The 16,025-nt window shown below is 31.3% G+C and overlaps 1 long non-coding RNA gene and 2 pseudogenes across 3 annotated transcripts; 2 read left to right on the top strand and 1 right to left on the bottom strand.

The window, feature by feature from the left end:
• Window positions 1–3,632: 3,632 nt before the first annotated feature.
• LOC120174683 lies at window positions 3,633–4,112 on the bottom strand (annotated as a pseudogene).
• Window positions 4,113–6,612: 2,500 nt separating this feature from the next.
• LOC120174522 lies at window positions 6,613–8,650 on the top strand (annotated as a pseudogene).
• Window positions 8,651–12,130: 3,480 nt separating this feature from the next.
• Window positions 12,131–14,059, top strand: LOC120174524. Of its 3 annotated transcripts, XR_005521179.1 has the most exons (5): window positions 12,131–12,505; window positions 13,029–13,109; window positions 13,185–13,255; window positions 13,557–13,664; window positions 13,872–14,059. It is a non-coding gene; the product is annotated as an uncharacterized LOC120174524 (long non-coding RNA). The 3 variants fall into 3 exon arrangements; XR_005521178.1 differs by having other exon boundaries at window positions 13,029–13,255; XR_005521180.1 differs by lacking the exon at window positions 13,557–13,664 and having other exon boundaries at window positions 13,029–13,255.
• Window positions 14,060–16,025: the final 1,966 nt, after the last annotated feature.

Here is a 16,025-nt window from a genome sequence, read left to right as displayed (position 1 = left end):
GTTAATGGGGACGAACGTAAAAAAAATTTAGAATGGAGTGAATTTATAAAATTTTATGGGCGAAAATAAATTATCAATAGAAAATAACCGAAAACATCTAAAATATAAGAGAATTTGCAACAATAACCCACCCCTCGACCCATCCTTAATGATATCATTCACCTTCATTCCAATTTCCTTTATAGTCTTTACACACAAGTAAGTGCATACAAACAAATATCCTATGTCAGTCGTATATATATACATAGAAGTAGGGATGGACTGAAGGGATTAATCGAACTGTCATTCTCTTTAAATTTTATAAATCTTTTAGTTTAACATAAAATCTTACATCTATATCAATATAAAAAGAGAAATTTACCCAAGTAGCTAACAAGAACATGTTAACATAATTTGAGTTTGGTTTGTTGGCTTGGTTATCTTCATATCATCATTTACCGGAAACACTAGATCATTATAGTTTTATTTAGGCTTAATATAAAAATAAGTGTCTAAACTATATCTAAAGTTAACTTTAGGTGCCTAAAGAATTTTTTTTTGAAAATAAGTGCATAATGTTTTCAATGTTACACTTTTATGTGCCTACACTATAACAATTGTTAAAATAACCGTTAAGTGACATGTGTTGTGTTTATATGTTTTAATTTTTTAATTTTTTAAATACAATATATTTTTAAAAAAATTACAAAAAATACTAATAAACCCTAAACCCCTTGTCTCCCCACCCTAATGCAATCCCCCCTCCTCCAGCCGCAGTCTCCCTTCTCAACGGCAATTTTCCCTCCCTTTCTCCTGTTTTTGGCTTCTTACCGTTGCAAACATTATACACCTATTTTAACGAAAATTTGTTAAATACTTAAAGTTAACATTGTATATAATTTGGACACTTATTTGTACATTAAACATTTTATTTATATAGATTGTCCGAAGATACGTTTGTTCGATTAAAACAAAACAAAACCAAGGAAAGAACTTGCCTGTTTCCATGGCTATTGAGAATTGTGAAGATGTAAGTAGTGCAATGATCAACAGCAGATAGGCTAAAATTACTTGGATTTTGATCTTCATGTTTGGCTGCTTGCACTCGGTGGGGGGATGGTTTGGCTATCCATAGAGTGAAACGAATCGAGTTGATAAATAAAATTATATTCAGGTTTGTTTATTTTTAAATGTGTATTGTTCGATTCGTGTTCGTTTTAAATTTTCAGTATCGTGTTCGTTTATTTATTTTTGTAGGTTCGTTTAACATTTAAGAACATGTTCATTTAACGCTTGTGAACATATTCGTTTAACGTTTGTGAACATGTTCGATAACCAAACTCTCCTTTTATCTTTTTATTTGCAAGCCAAAAAAGGTGAAATTACACCATTAGTCCTTAAGTACCTTATACTTTACAGTTTGAACTCTAAAGTCGTCTTATATTTAATTAGTCACTATCTTCACCAATACTTAAATGAGCTTGTAAACGAGTCGATAAACGAGCTTGTAAACGAGTGATAAACGAGCTTGTTCGTTATATAAAAAATCAAACACACCTATATTCGTATCATTAACTAATAAACAAACATAAATAAATGTTATACGAATAGTTCGGCGAACGTTTTGTTCGTCGACACCCTAGGTATTATGGTGAACAGATTGGGATACTTAATCGTGACTTAGTTTGAAAAATATGGTCACTGTTACTATATCTGTTTTGGAATCCAATGCCTTTTCTTGTTACTATATCTGTTTGTGTATAAAGCTGGCTAGAACCAGGATATGTAGTTATGTGTCATGTCTCATTGACCTCCAAATGAGACAAAGTTGTAATCATAACAAAATTTTACTCTGGTTTCTATGTATTTTGGTTTGTCTGTCTGGGATTTTGTACATTCGTTAGCTGATTTATATTGGGGGTTGGCCTTCATTGATTTTCTTTTCACTGTTATGCATGTGGTTCTTGTCTAATCCTTCATATAATTATCTAGGATTATTGTTGGGTTCGTGGTTTTAATTAAGGGAATGGATGTTAGGAAACAAAATTAGGCATTTAGAGAGATATCATTTAATTAAGGGGATACTGAAAATAAATTGACAATTAAAATTGACTATGACAAGTTATTAACAGCATCCCACAACTTTGCTTCAATTCTATTATATGTATATATGTTGAATTATATTGGGTAAATCTTTTAGTTTTACACAGATTTAGAATCGTTTATAAGTAGAATTGACGGTTGAGATTCGTAGTAGAAAATGAGAAGATATTCACTAAAAAATATAAAAAAAAATTTAATATTAGTGTGTTTTTCAACTCATCCAATGGTCTTAAATCTATCTAAACTGAAAAATTTTCAAGTTATATAAGTGGATCCTAACCTTATAAGTTTGAACAACAATCATAATCTTAGATTTAACATCACCATGCATAAAAGGTCAACATACAAACACTTACACACCCCAAGAATGAGATTCGACTTTCGATTTATTCAATTTAGTCCCTAAAATTTCTTATTCATCTATTAATGACCTACACAATCAATCGTTATATCACTATGATTAGATTTTTATTTAAATAAAAAAATTGAGTCGTCAGCGATAAAGATAACTAAATTGTTCACATCAAATATGAATACGATGGTTCTGAACATTGGTACATTGTGTGCAAAAGTCACAATAATTTCTCTAGAATGTCGGCGGCCATTGAAGCATGTTGAAGAACCAGTTAGAATCCCCTAATTTTTGTTACACACATAGTTTTTGAATGTAACTATTTCAAGGTTGAAAACATGTCAATGTTGACTTATTGTAGCCGAACTTTTGTCGGGTAGGTTAGAGTTAGGTCCGGATTGTGTTTTATGGAACTTTATGCCTTTTATTTATCATTATGTTTTTGTCAATACTGTTTATTAAATTGATACTAGAATAGCTGTCAAAACTTAATTGGTACCAATTCACTAGGAAAATATATTTTCTAATTTGATATAAAATTAATAATATTATGATAACAGCGGATATTAGGGTGAATATAAATATATACATGGTATATTGTCTTTCGGTACCAATTAATTCATCGGTTGTCTTAATTGCGAAAATTAAAATTTAAAGATGTAATTCAAATTAATTACCTTTGATCGATTGAAAGTATCCCTAAAAGTCGATTACAGTAGTGTATTGAACACAAGTCAAATAGACATATCCTAGGAATATAACAATTAAGGTTAAACAATTACATGAAAAATGGCAGAAGTAAAGACATGGTGTTAAATAAAATAATAGATAAAAGATGCACTGCACATCCAAAGAAGCTCAGTGAAGTCTAATGGTACCATTAGAACACATTAAATGGAAACCATGGTAAACAATGATAGATTCTCAGACAGTAGGCTCTTTTGGCATCAATTTCACATTACAGTGCCAAACCAGAGCAGCAAATAATTAACACCAACTAAAAAGCACTAAAATGTTCTAAGAAGCATAAAACAACATTAATCCTTGTTTTGCCTCTACTGCTTGCTTCATTGGGAATTTAGAGAGAGCTAACTTAACAAACACATATAAATGAGTTCATAGAAACAATGTCACGTGATATGGATCAGATGGAATCAGAAACATTAATATGATTAGATTATGGACAGAGGTAACACAATCAGAAAATTGAAGAAAATAGAAAATTTAAACCGTACCTCACACTGAAGGCGTTTAATTGCACTTGCCTTGAAAGCTTTGCAAGTGTCCAATGACACAGGCATAAGTTCCTTCCCTATCTAAGGCATCCATTTCCCTTGTGTCAACACTTTCAGTTACCCATCTTATACATTCAACTCGGCCAGTTCCATCATCAAGGTCGAAACGAACATCTGAGGACCTTACATTTTTGTTAAACAGCATCCCAATTACCTTAACATTGTTAACATGAACACCGTCAATTATGAAATTGGGCTTCTCATCACCAGATCGAGAAGCTTCACTTATCTTCTTCACTGTTACTGATAACAACCCCTGTGTGTCACGGCTTTGAGATTGAGTTGAATTAGCGAAGTGAGAAGACTGGGAAGGCATAAATCCACCGCCAGAGAAGGCGGAGACTGCGTCGAATTGGCTGCTTGAGAACATATTGGAACTCCGTTTGCTTTTCCCTCTCTCATTTCTATTTCATTTTTCCTCTCTAGATCAGCAACAGAGAGAACTGCTTTAACAGAAATCTCAGCCAAATGGCGCTTGCATCGATTCACAATTTTAGAGGACAAAGTGGTCGTGCAAGTTTGAACCAAAGGTTCTATATCTTTTGTTCCAAAATCAAACTTCTCAGATATGTGCTCCCCTCCCTTCAACAGCAATTCTTGAAGACAATTTATACCCGTCTGCAATCCGTATGGGATGAATCCCACGTTCTAGTAACCGCTCTGCCTGCTCAAGAAGTGCTCCAGCTTTATTCGGTGTTTCTGTTTTTTCATGGCTTTGTTGGCCAAGTACGTGGAATGGTGGGGTTAAACATGAAACCTATAAAAATAATAATAATAATAATAATAAATAAATAAATAATATTTTTTTAAACACGAATAAAAACATGTGTCTACATTATTTAATAAAACTTTAATATATGTAGAGATGTACCTCTAAACATAAAATCAGGGTATATCTCTACTTATATTAAAGTTTTATTAAAATAAAGTATTTACATAGTAATATATTATGCTTATATTCAAATATATATATATATATATTATTAATCTAGATAAGTAGAAGATAATATTTATTTAAAGATTTTTAACCATTTGATATTAAACATATATATCATTAATATTCATTGTGCTTAAATATAATACATCAAATAATAATAATAATTATTTAACTATTGAAGTTTGATATTCATCTATGATTGTAAGACATGGATATTTTGAAATCTGAAAATAATTTTCTTGCCAATCAGAGAAAGACACGTGGATGAAAGAGAAAGAGTTGCCATTTCACCAGCAGAGCGCGTGCAGCGCAAAACCCAAGATGCCTTTCACCTGCAGATCGCGTGCAGCACAAAAGTCAATGCGTGGGAACTGAAAGGCAAGCACCTGGTGTGCAAAAACTAGCTTAAATTGTGAAAGAGGGGACAATGAAACTAAAGAAAGTTTAGTTTAACGTTATATATAAATATATGGATAAACATAAAAAAATTGTAAGAATGATTTTATATCTAATTTATTCTAATTTTTTCTAATTTTTTTATTTATCATTCGAAATATTTGATTTCTTCATGTCCCAAAAAAGTTAATTTCTAAGTTTTATTTTTAAAATTTAAAAAGTATATATATATATATATATATATATATAATGGGAAAATGGAAAAAAATAGAAAGTTTTTTAGTAAATTAGATATTAAATCATTGTTCAAGGACATATTTAATGTTTTAGTGACCAATTTGCTATTTTTTGAAACTTTAGTGGGGAAAATGAAATGTTACTCAAATATTAATGATCATTTGTGTAGTTTGCCCATTTTAATTTTATAATTCATTGTACCACATCAACAATCCGTTAAAGGTCTAACAACATATAACCCTCATATACCACATTTTAATTAAATAAAAACGAAAGTGATTAAATATTATATTTTTAAAATTCAGTGAAAAAATATACAAAATTTAAATAAAAGTGAGCAATCTTATAGTTTATCTTATTTATTTATTTAAGAAAGCTTGACTCTACTCGACTCGACTTAAATGTATCATCTATCTACCCGTCACTCAACTCGACTCAGGTTAAAGAAAGCTCCAATTGAACTGAAATTCAACCAAACCTTTAAAATAATCTTATAAAATAATCTATTTTTTAACAAAAAAAATCTTATAAAATCGATTCGAATCATGTCAAATTTAAATCAAATGTTTATCTTTATTTTACTTGAAAATCTAACATTTTATCTTGGCAAAACTTTCGAGATAATATTCTGGAAAAAATTAATTCACGAGATAAAACACTCTCAAGATTAATTGCTCAAATAAGGTGAAATCCACAGTGTTGGCCGTAGGTCGCCATGCCTTCCGGGTGACCTACTAGGTCGCCATGTCTTCCCGACGAGCTACAAGAGATTGCATGTGCCATGCACATCCCAACACACTGGGCATCTGAGGCCATCCGAGAACATCCGAGGCCATCCGACCGAGGCCATCCGAACGAGCTATGCGAGGGCATCCGAGGGCAATCGAGAGAGCTATGCGAGGGAATCCGAGGGAAGCCGAACGATGGTAGGTCGCCCGGAGTACATGGCGACCTATAAGGTCGCCCGGAGGGTATGGCGACCTATGTGTTGGGACGTGCATGTGCCATGCAACACGTTCATTCTCTCTGTTTAAGCAGGGTAGGTCGCCCGGAGTGCATGGCGACCTACGTCCAACTGTGAATTTCACCCTATTTGAGCAATTAATCTTGGGAATGCATTAACTCGTGAATTAATTTCTTTCAGAACATTATCTCGAAATTTTTACCTGTTATCTTACTAGTGATTATAAATTAAGTGATAAATGTTCTAATTCCTATTAAAAAAACACTAATTCTCCCTTTTTATTTCTTTTCGTCCATCTTTTCCCACCACTTTTCCCTCTTTTTTTTTTCTTTTCCTCCTTTCCTTTGTTTTCCATTCTTTCCCAAACACTTTCCCTCTAATTTCCTCCCTTATCCCATGACTCCCACATCTCTCCCTCGTGACTCCCCTTCCCTTCCTCTCCTCCTCCAAATCCCTTCCCCTTTCCTCTCACGACTCTCCCTTTCCTCCCATCGCTAAATCATCACACCTGTTCGTAAATTATCATCATCATGCGGTCGCCACAGGCTTTCCGCAACGGCGACACCCCTTCCCCGCACCACCGGAACCCTGCCCCTCACTTCCACAACACTGTCACGCTCCGTAAACTCAGACGATTCAACTCACTAATTCTCGTCTTCCGAGTCACCGCCTTCACTTTCTCCCTCGCTTCCTCCGTCTTCATGGTCACTAACTCTCGCGGCTCCGATTCCCCTCAATGGTTCGATTATGACGCTTTCAGGTTAGTTCGTTTCTTTACTAATTTGAAATCGCGCGGTTCTTTATCTCGTAATTCAAATTAAAAAAAATCTAGTTTCCATTTCGATTTCGATTTCAAGTTCCTTTTGAGATTTGAATTCTATAAACAAAATTTTAAAAAAGAGCTTAAGAATTGAAACGGAAATGCGAAATCTTACCGCAGATTCGTTTTCGCGGCGAACGCAATCGTTTCTTTGTATTCGCTGTTCGAAATGGGCGTTTCCGTCTGGGAGATCTCCACCGGCGCCACTCTCTTCCCTGAAATCCTCCAAGTCTGGTTCGACTTCGGCCATGATCAGGTTTCCTTCTTCCTATCACTAATCGAAACTCCTTAACTTCAACACTTTTCATTTCCAATTTGGTCAAATTACATAAAAGTCCCCACATTATGTTATTTTAACGAATTTAGTCTAACTATTATAATATAATTCATTTCAATTATAAAGTATTATACGTTATTTTACTAATATAAACTTCTAAATTACAAACATTTCACATTTCATTATGGTAAAATTTCATAAGACGTCCCTACGTTCTTTCCTTAAAGAAATTAGTCTATCTACCACGACTTAGTTACTTTCGAATTTTCTATTTTCTTAAATATATTTTTAGTTTAAATTCAATTTATTTTTTTAAACATGTTATACATTTTGACATTTTGTTTTCATTTTTTGTATCTTCTTTAAATACATAAAAAATATTCAATTGAGATGAGAGTTAATTACAATATATGTCCTTAAAATATGACTCTCATTTTAAGTTAGTCTTAAATTTTTAAATATTCTAATTTCATCCTTAAAATGACATTTAAATTTATCTATAAAATTTTGAATGTTTCAAATTCTTCCTCAAAATATGATTCTCATTATGTATTGGTCTGTAAACTTTTTAATGTCTCAATTCCATATTCAATCTTTTAAATAATTTTAAGGGATGTTATTGGAACATTCAAAACAATTTGCGATCAATTTAGAATGAATGTCATAGTTTAAAAGTGAAATTGAAATGTTTTAAAGTTTGATGATTAATTTAAAATGAGAGTCATAGTTTGTGAATAAAATTAGAATATTTAAAAATTTATGGATTAATTTAAAACGAAAGTTATAATATGAAGATTTGATTAAAATAACTCGTGATAAATATAGATTTTTGAAATGTAAAAACTAAGTAAATTGTAATCTAAGAGTAAATTTATTTAAAACCATAATATATGGACCTTTTATGAAATTTGACATTTATTTTAGTTTTCAAGTTTCAGTTAAAATTAGAAAATAATTTAAAATGGGATTAGGTATTCGCGTACTTATTATTGTCGGCGGACTCCGCGGGAACAGCGTTGGCGAAGACATTAAAGGGTACGGACACATGTACGGCGTCGAATTCGTTCTGCGTGCAATCCGACATATCCGTGGCGTTGGGTTTCGCCGGGTTTTGTTTCTCGGGTTGTCGTCTCTGCTATCGGTTTTCGGGTTGCCTGTTTCATAATCAATGGCTCTCGTTTCCATATATAGTCTTTAGAGGGAATACCAATAGCATGCATCTGCTCAAATTTTAATGCTTCTATTTTAACTGTGTACCCTACGCTGCAATTGTTTTCACCGATTTACTGATTTCTTCTTATTTTTACCGTGATGACGTGTAGAGTTCCGTATCTAATGCATTGAAAACTATCCAGCTTATTGCATACACTTGGTTAATTCTTGGAGTATCAATTTGTGGTACCCAACCAAAGTTGTTATGCTTATCCTAAAATCCCTGCTCTAAATTTTTAAAGAGAATAAAGTGGGTGTAAGGTAAAACAAGTAAATTCCAAATGGTTAAACATATGTTTTTATAAATATATATTTTTAATTTTATTCTTATTAATTAGTTGAAGATAGTATCATTTAATATCATCGTGTAATTTTTTAGTGGATTATTTTTAAATAATAAATATATTTATCAAATTTTTAAACAAGCTGTTGAAATATTGGGGGAAATTGAGATGTTTGTGAATTCCACTTCTTTTTTATTTTATCGTTTTATCCCTTTGTTTTTTCTCTCTTTTCTGGCTCTCTTCTTGTGAAAAGAATAATATTGATCTCGTTTTATTTTCCTTATTCGAATGTAGAGACAAGAAAGCTTTATTTTAACTTTGAAGGTGATATATAGCAAAATAGTTGTAGATTGATGGATTTGACAAAATTATATATCTATATATCTTGGTATTTATTATTTAAAAGAAATTTTTAAATACAACTTATTAATACAAGATTAAAAATGATAAAAATCTTTTATAATTAATTTTTTTATGAAGGTAGTAATTTTTAGGTTAGATAGTAAATAGCTGGACACAAGAGGGACTAATAGGGGCCATGGCCCTCCTTAAAATTTTAAAAATTATAATATAAATTCTTAAAATTTTCAAAAAAAATAATAAGTTGCCCCCAAATCAAATTTTTTAAAAATTCAAATTAAACTTTAAATTTTTTGAATGTTTTAATTAAATCTTCTTCCATAATTTTTAAAAATTTTCATTAAATCTCTCAAATTTTCAAAAATTTTAGTTATGCTCTAATTTTTTTTATAAAAAAACTGTAAACTAAACCCTTTAAATTTTTTAAAAATTTTAATTTAAACTTTGAATTTTTTAAAGTTTTAAGTTGCCTCTCAAACTTTATCACCAAGTTCCATCATTGGATAGAGCAATTTTTTTATGTTGAACATGTTGCAACAAAAAATGTTATATTATTCATAATGTTTTTTGTTGTAAGCCCTAAACCTATGCAATAGTTACAGATTTGTATAATTTTTTAGGTTAAAAATTATATCATTTCAAGTTGAAACCAATTAAATTAACCTTAAATTAGAGGGTCGTATCACATGACTACTCCACTCATATGCTTATATATATATATATATATATATATGAGTATGATTCAATTATATAGTGTAAAACTTTTTAGTTTTACACATATTTAAGACTGTTGGATGAGTGAAAATAAATGATATTGACTCTTTGTTTTTTTTTTCCAATGAGTATATTCTCGTTATCCCTATATATATATATATAAATAAAGAGAGAGAGAATAGTGTCAAGTTAGAAACACCAGAAACAATCCTATAACATAATGGACAAAAAAAAATCATGGCTCCATCCTGCAAATATAATCCGACATTTCACATCACAACAACAGCGATATATGCCATGGTGGGTGGGTGGGATGCTCTTCTTTTCTTTTTTCATAACATATCATCAACGATGCTTTTACTTGGGGCTTGGCTCAAAGTGGTTTTTGATAAATTGTTATGTTCTCGTATCAAATATTATATGTATTCGGTACGAATAATTCAAGAAAAATGACGGGATGGAACAATATAAGATGTCCTAGTCTTGAAATGAAGTGCTAGTACTTAAAACTCAATTTAGAGTGTTGGATATTATACCTATGATATAGGTATGTTTCCCCCCCCCCCCCAAGTTTTTCAATGTATTTGAAGGGTTCTTGAAGAGTCGTGTATCTATACATATACCTGAAAATATAATGAATATGGATTCTTCAACAGAAAAGAGAGTTGAAACTAATGTTATTTAATTCGTCACCCACCTCCACGAATTTTGTTTAAATTCGTTCACACGCTAGAATGATGAAATCAGTGTACTAAAAACTCATCACAACAAAAGTAAAGGAATCAAAGACATGGAGAGAGTTGGGAAAAGAGTGAAAGGATTTGGATTTTCTAGAGTGTGATGAAGTACAAAAATAATCACTAATGTTTAAGTAAGTTTCGTTTCTTCGTATTGAAGTTTTAAAACTAACAAATTTGTTAACAACGTTATCGATTTGTAACAAAATAATCACTAACGTTATCGATTTATAACAACCGTCTTCTCCGTTAAATCGATGACGTAGTAACGTTTACAAAGCAATATAAAATAATTGTTCAAGGACCTATTTAATATTTTAGCATTTGTTTAGGGGTAAAACTATATATTAACTTTTTTATTAAAAATCAATAACATTAGTGACTATTTTATTATAAATCGATAATATTAACGACTAATTTGTTAGTTTTAAAACTTGAAAAACGAAAACTTATTTTAACGTCAATGACCATTTATATAATTTACCCAAAAACTACTGTGGCTGCTGGGATTTGAGCCTAGGTCTCCACGGCCACAACGTGGAATTCTTACCACTAAACTACAGCCACTAGTTAACAAGCTTCCATAATAGGGTTATAAACTTCTATACAATTCAGGTATCGTTCTCCAATTTCAGCCTTTAATGATTCTCTTGGTTCGTAATTTTAAACTATTTTCCAGATACTCTAAATAATTTCTCATAATATATCAACTCAGTACTAACTATTTTTAAATCTAAAAATATTACAATTCACGTAATTAAAAAATTATTAATTATCACTAACAATCATTTGATTTAATAAGACAAGACACTAAATCTTTTAAATAAGATAAAAATTTTGAATCTTAATATTATGAACTGAATAAACTGAGTGGAGAAATCATTCATATATTAAATCTATATAATATTCGATTTAGATTTTGATTGATAATCAATCTAAAAAAAATAATTATTTTTGAAAAGGAAATGAATAAACATCATTAATTTTTGGCGTTAAAATGATGGAATTTTGACTTCCGGCATTGTTCTTCCTAATTTAAGATTTAGTTTGAGCTTCGACAGAACTTGTGTTAATTTATTTTTAAGAATATATTAATATAATTTTATATAAATATCAAATGGTTTAATATTTTGGAGTTATTATGTTTTATTGGAAAAGTGAAACTGTCTGGTGAAAAAAATTGTCACACCCCCATTTTTAAATTAAAAATTATAAAATAAATTTAGTTAATTTAGGGACAAAATTGTAAGTTTACGAAGCTTGTAACTCAATTTTAAATATGTAGGAAGTTCAGGGACTTAATCCTAAATTTTTCCTTTTTTGGTCTATAGAGAAAAAAATAAAATATAAAAGTGTGGCTAAGGGGTTTCAAACCTCTATTCATCAGTATGGCCAGCCATCCCTACTATTTAGGTTAGGTCATTTATAATATTTTTAATTAAATATATGTTTTAATTGTTTAAGGCTCGGGTAACCCAAAGACATCCCCCATTCCAGAATTAAAAAACACAAATCCCTAAATTTCCCAACTCCAAATCCTTAACCTCATTGTCGGCCCTCACCAATCCACCACCGCCCGGTCGCCGTAGCCTACATCGCTGCCAGTATTCGACTCACCGCTGTTCGATGACCAAAACTCCTTGGATTCAAACCGAGCATCATCGTCGTTAATCGACGTTCGATCGATCGTTGGAGAACACTTACAACTGCCATGTTTTCTTCATTTTCTAATTGATTTTGCCGACATTCTAGCGCACCACCACTCTTATTAGCTTAATCAGTGTCGTGCGAACAAAACCCAGGCGATCAACGCCTTCCGTCATCGCAAACAGTTGGGGGTAAGTTCCCGAATGTTTTTCAGTGATTTTGGCATGTTTCGAATGTGATTCTGGGCTTGATGTTAGTAGGATTAGTTTAGTTGTTGAATCTGGAGTGATCAGCCATCCTCAATGACCTCCGTTGCTGCTGCACGCGCCACCATGCGTCGGTGGTACACGTAGGGCATCTAGGCTGATCCATGAGACTTTTGGAACCGATCCAGTCAGACCGAACTGGGTCGATCTAAGCCAACTCACTGAGTCAACCGGGTTGATTCAACTATTTTACTTTAACTTATCGTTGACTTTCACTAGAGTTTATTTTGATCAGCTTTGATTTTGATCAAAAAGTCAAATTTTTTGAAAATCCATATTTTATGTTTTTCGACGTTCTAAGTTTGAACCCAAAGTCTGTTTTGCCAAATTCGAACTCGAAAGCTTCTGAATTGATTGTCAAACATGAATATGAATATGTACTTAAGTATTTTATTTAAGAATAATTAAATTAAGGTTAATGACTGATCTAAAATGTTGTTATTTGTAGGTACACGAGACTCTCCCGATCGTTCGACAGTTCGTCCCAACTCCTCTCGATCAGTTCAACCTCGCGAGACAGTGATTACTCGTATGATCCATAAACCAGAAGAATGTTCGAATTAAAATATTAGTTTGATGATAATTCTATTGCATTATAAATTAGGTTCAAGCATTGTTGTAGAGCGTGGCGAGACAGGTGCTCAATAGACTTGTTGATTGATTTCTTTTTCCGATGTATGTTCCTTATCTGCTATATGATTGTTTTATCTGTTTTGAAATGTGATTTACCAAAATTGTTGATTTACTGAATCTTTTAACAACTTGATATTATGATTTACTGGTTGACTGTTTATGAACCACAGTTGTTTGATATATGATATCTGGTTACTTATTTTCACTGGATAATATGATTATGTTGATTTATGAATTATTGAATTCACTGCTTACTGTGTGGATTATTTTATTTAGATAATGTTTTAGGTAGAATACTAAAGTATGGAGGCTCAGCTCTGATCAAACTGGTAATTCTTTACAGATCTAAGACAACGCTTGATAGGCTCTAAGGTGTTAATAACTTTCTTGGGTAGGCTTTCAAACCCCAAGATGATCCCTTAGGTTGGCTCTTATACCTAATAGGGATAAGGTAAGCCCTTAAGGATGAAGTTATAGGGAATTACATTTTAGTGTACGGGAGGAGGACATTTATGAGTTTTAAAATTCAAGCTTCACTATGACTTTTATGATACTTTATTGAACTACTTTTTTATTATTTTACCCATTACGTGTTACTTGTATTATTGGAACACACTGAGCTCCATAGCTAATTTCCCAAAATTTTCCTTTTTTTCAGATACTATTGGATAGGCACCCCGGACCTGACACTTGGAGGATCAACACATTTCGGATAGTACATTTTGTTATAATACTTTTATTTTCCGAGTTGCCTTCATTTTAGGTGACATGTGCATTTATTTTGAAATACTTGTTTTTACGACTTATATTGTTTTTGCTACTGATGTTAGACTTACTGTGATACAAACTATGACATATTTTATTTTACTCAGTTACTTAAGGTGTTATCTTTTCTCGTTTGGATTTTATTGTTATTTACTATGTTTTAAAGATGTTATTTAAAATATGGATTTAAATTATCGAAAAATGTTTTAGAAACTTTTATTGTAATTCGCTAGATCTTGTCGTAACGCATAAGCCAGGTGTAGGAATTACAAAACAAACTTAAATTTTCGTTTCAATGTATACATTTCGATGTTTTTGAGCCCATACATCGAATAAAGTATTTTTTTTTCAAATTAGTTAGGAACATTCTTTTTGAATTATGGAATTTGATAAACTTAAACGAAGTAATATAAGACTTCAAGCTTACGTTGCATATGTTCACGATATCTTTTATCGACATGAGAAGTTAGGTCCAAAAATATAAAAGAATTATAAGATACTATAGAGTATTGGAATGCTATGCATACGCACTTCTTATTAAAAGTCAACGTTTGATCGAGTCAAGTTAAATTTTTTTGAATTAAGAATTGGTATATAATCTATTGATTGACTAATTCAGATCGGATTTTACAAGGTTCTTTATGGGTCGACCCTTCCAACCCAGTTTGCTCCATATGCAATCACCAAGATTTGAACCCCCTAATATTGCTTAAGAAATCTAGTACCCCATCCCAATAGAGCAATTGGTTGTTGGTTTAAACTTTGTTAGTTATTCGAGTTAACAAGTTCTATTTAAATTTAATTATAAATATTTATCATATTATGATACTATTTGATTTCAATTTAAACGGTTTTCTATAACCATGTACAACACATGTATATTTATTCATATATTTTTCATATGTGGTATACATATATCATACAGAGTTGAAGGACTCGACTCAAACTTGAAAATTAATTCACTAGTTACTAAAAATTTTGAGTTATTCAAGTCATATTTTATAGCTCGACTCAAATTTAGAACTTTTTCGAGTCGATCATGAGTTTATGAAATTATAACTGAAAGTCAATTGAAGTCTAGTTTTGCTCACCCCTAATTCTTATTAGAGATTGATCGAGGAACTGAACTTTTAAAAATTTTAAACTTTTATATTGTTTATGTATTTTTTTCTTCATAATTTTATTGATTGAACTAATTTTATGAATGTTAAAACTAGTAAAATTTGATTCTAATTGAATTAAAATTTATTTTTCATTAATGAGATTATTAAATATTATTACTTTCAATAGTTTGAGGTGATTATAAGGTAATATACGTTAATAATATTTCTTAACCATTAATAACATACATACACTCTGTAGATGTAATTGTTCAAACTTAGAACCTCAATGAGAAGAACACTAAATTGTATAAAATGTAGGCTCTATGATTTTGTCTATATTAAAATCATTTATTTTGGTTTATTTTTAATTTGTATAGGAATTAATTTAGGATTTAAGATTTAAAGTTTGTAAATATAAAACTTGAGGACCATTTCATTGAAAATCTAAATTTTATATAATTTATAAATTAAAATGAATAACTATACGAATGATCATTTATATTTATAATCTGGTCGATTTTAGTTACCCATTCAAAAGAGAGTGGTTTTCATTTCTTATGTTATCTATCAGTTCGGTTTTAAACACCCCTCAACAATTAACTCTTGTTAATCTCTTAACGGAACTACTACGCGACAATTAATTTTTTTGAAAAAAAATCATGTGTCGTGTCTTCTTTAATTTTTTCCCCTCTCCTTCAAGCTCCTATTCTCTTTCAAGTTGGAAATATTTTTGAACTTTTGAGTGCAGGATTGTAGAAAGTGTTGCTGAAGGTGTAACTGAAGTCCAACCGGGTGATCATGATTCATGTCATCCATTGTTACCAGGTGGAGTGTAGAGAATGCAAGTTCTGCAAAGACAAACCTATGTGCAGGGCAAAATTAGAACTGCCGCTGGAGCTGGAGTCATGATGAATGATCGCAAGAGCCGCTTCTCAGTAAATGGG

Source organism: Hibiscus syriacus, unplaced genomic scaffold (assembly GCF_006381635.1).
Source record: "Hibiscus syriacus cultivar Baekdansim isolate YM2019G1 unplaced genomic scaffold, ASM638163v2 tig00112114_pilon, whole genome shotgun sequence".
Taxonomy (NCBI): Eukaryota; Viridiplantae; Streptophyta; class Magnoliopsida; order Malvales; family Malvaceae; genus Hibiscus; species Hibiscus syriacus.
The sequence above is the reverse complement of the archived record's forward strand: the minus strand, read 5'-3'. Positions and strand labels throughout refer to the sequence as shown.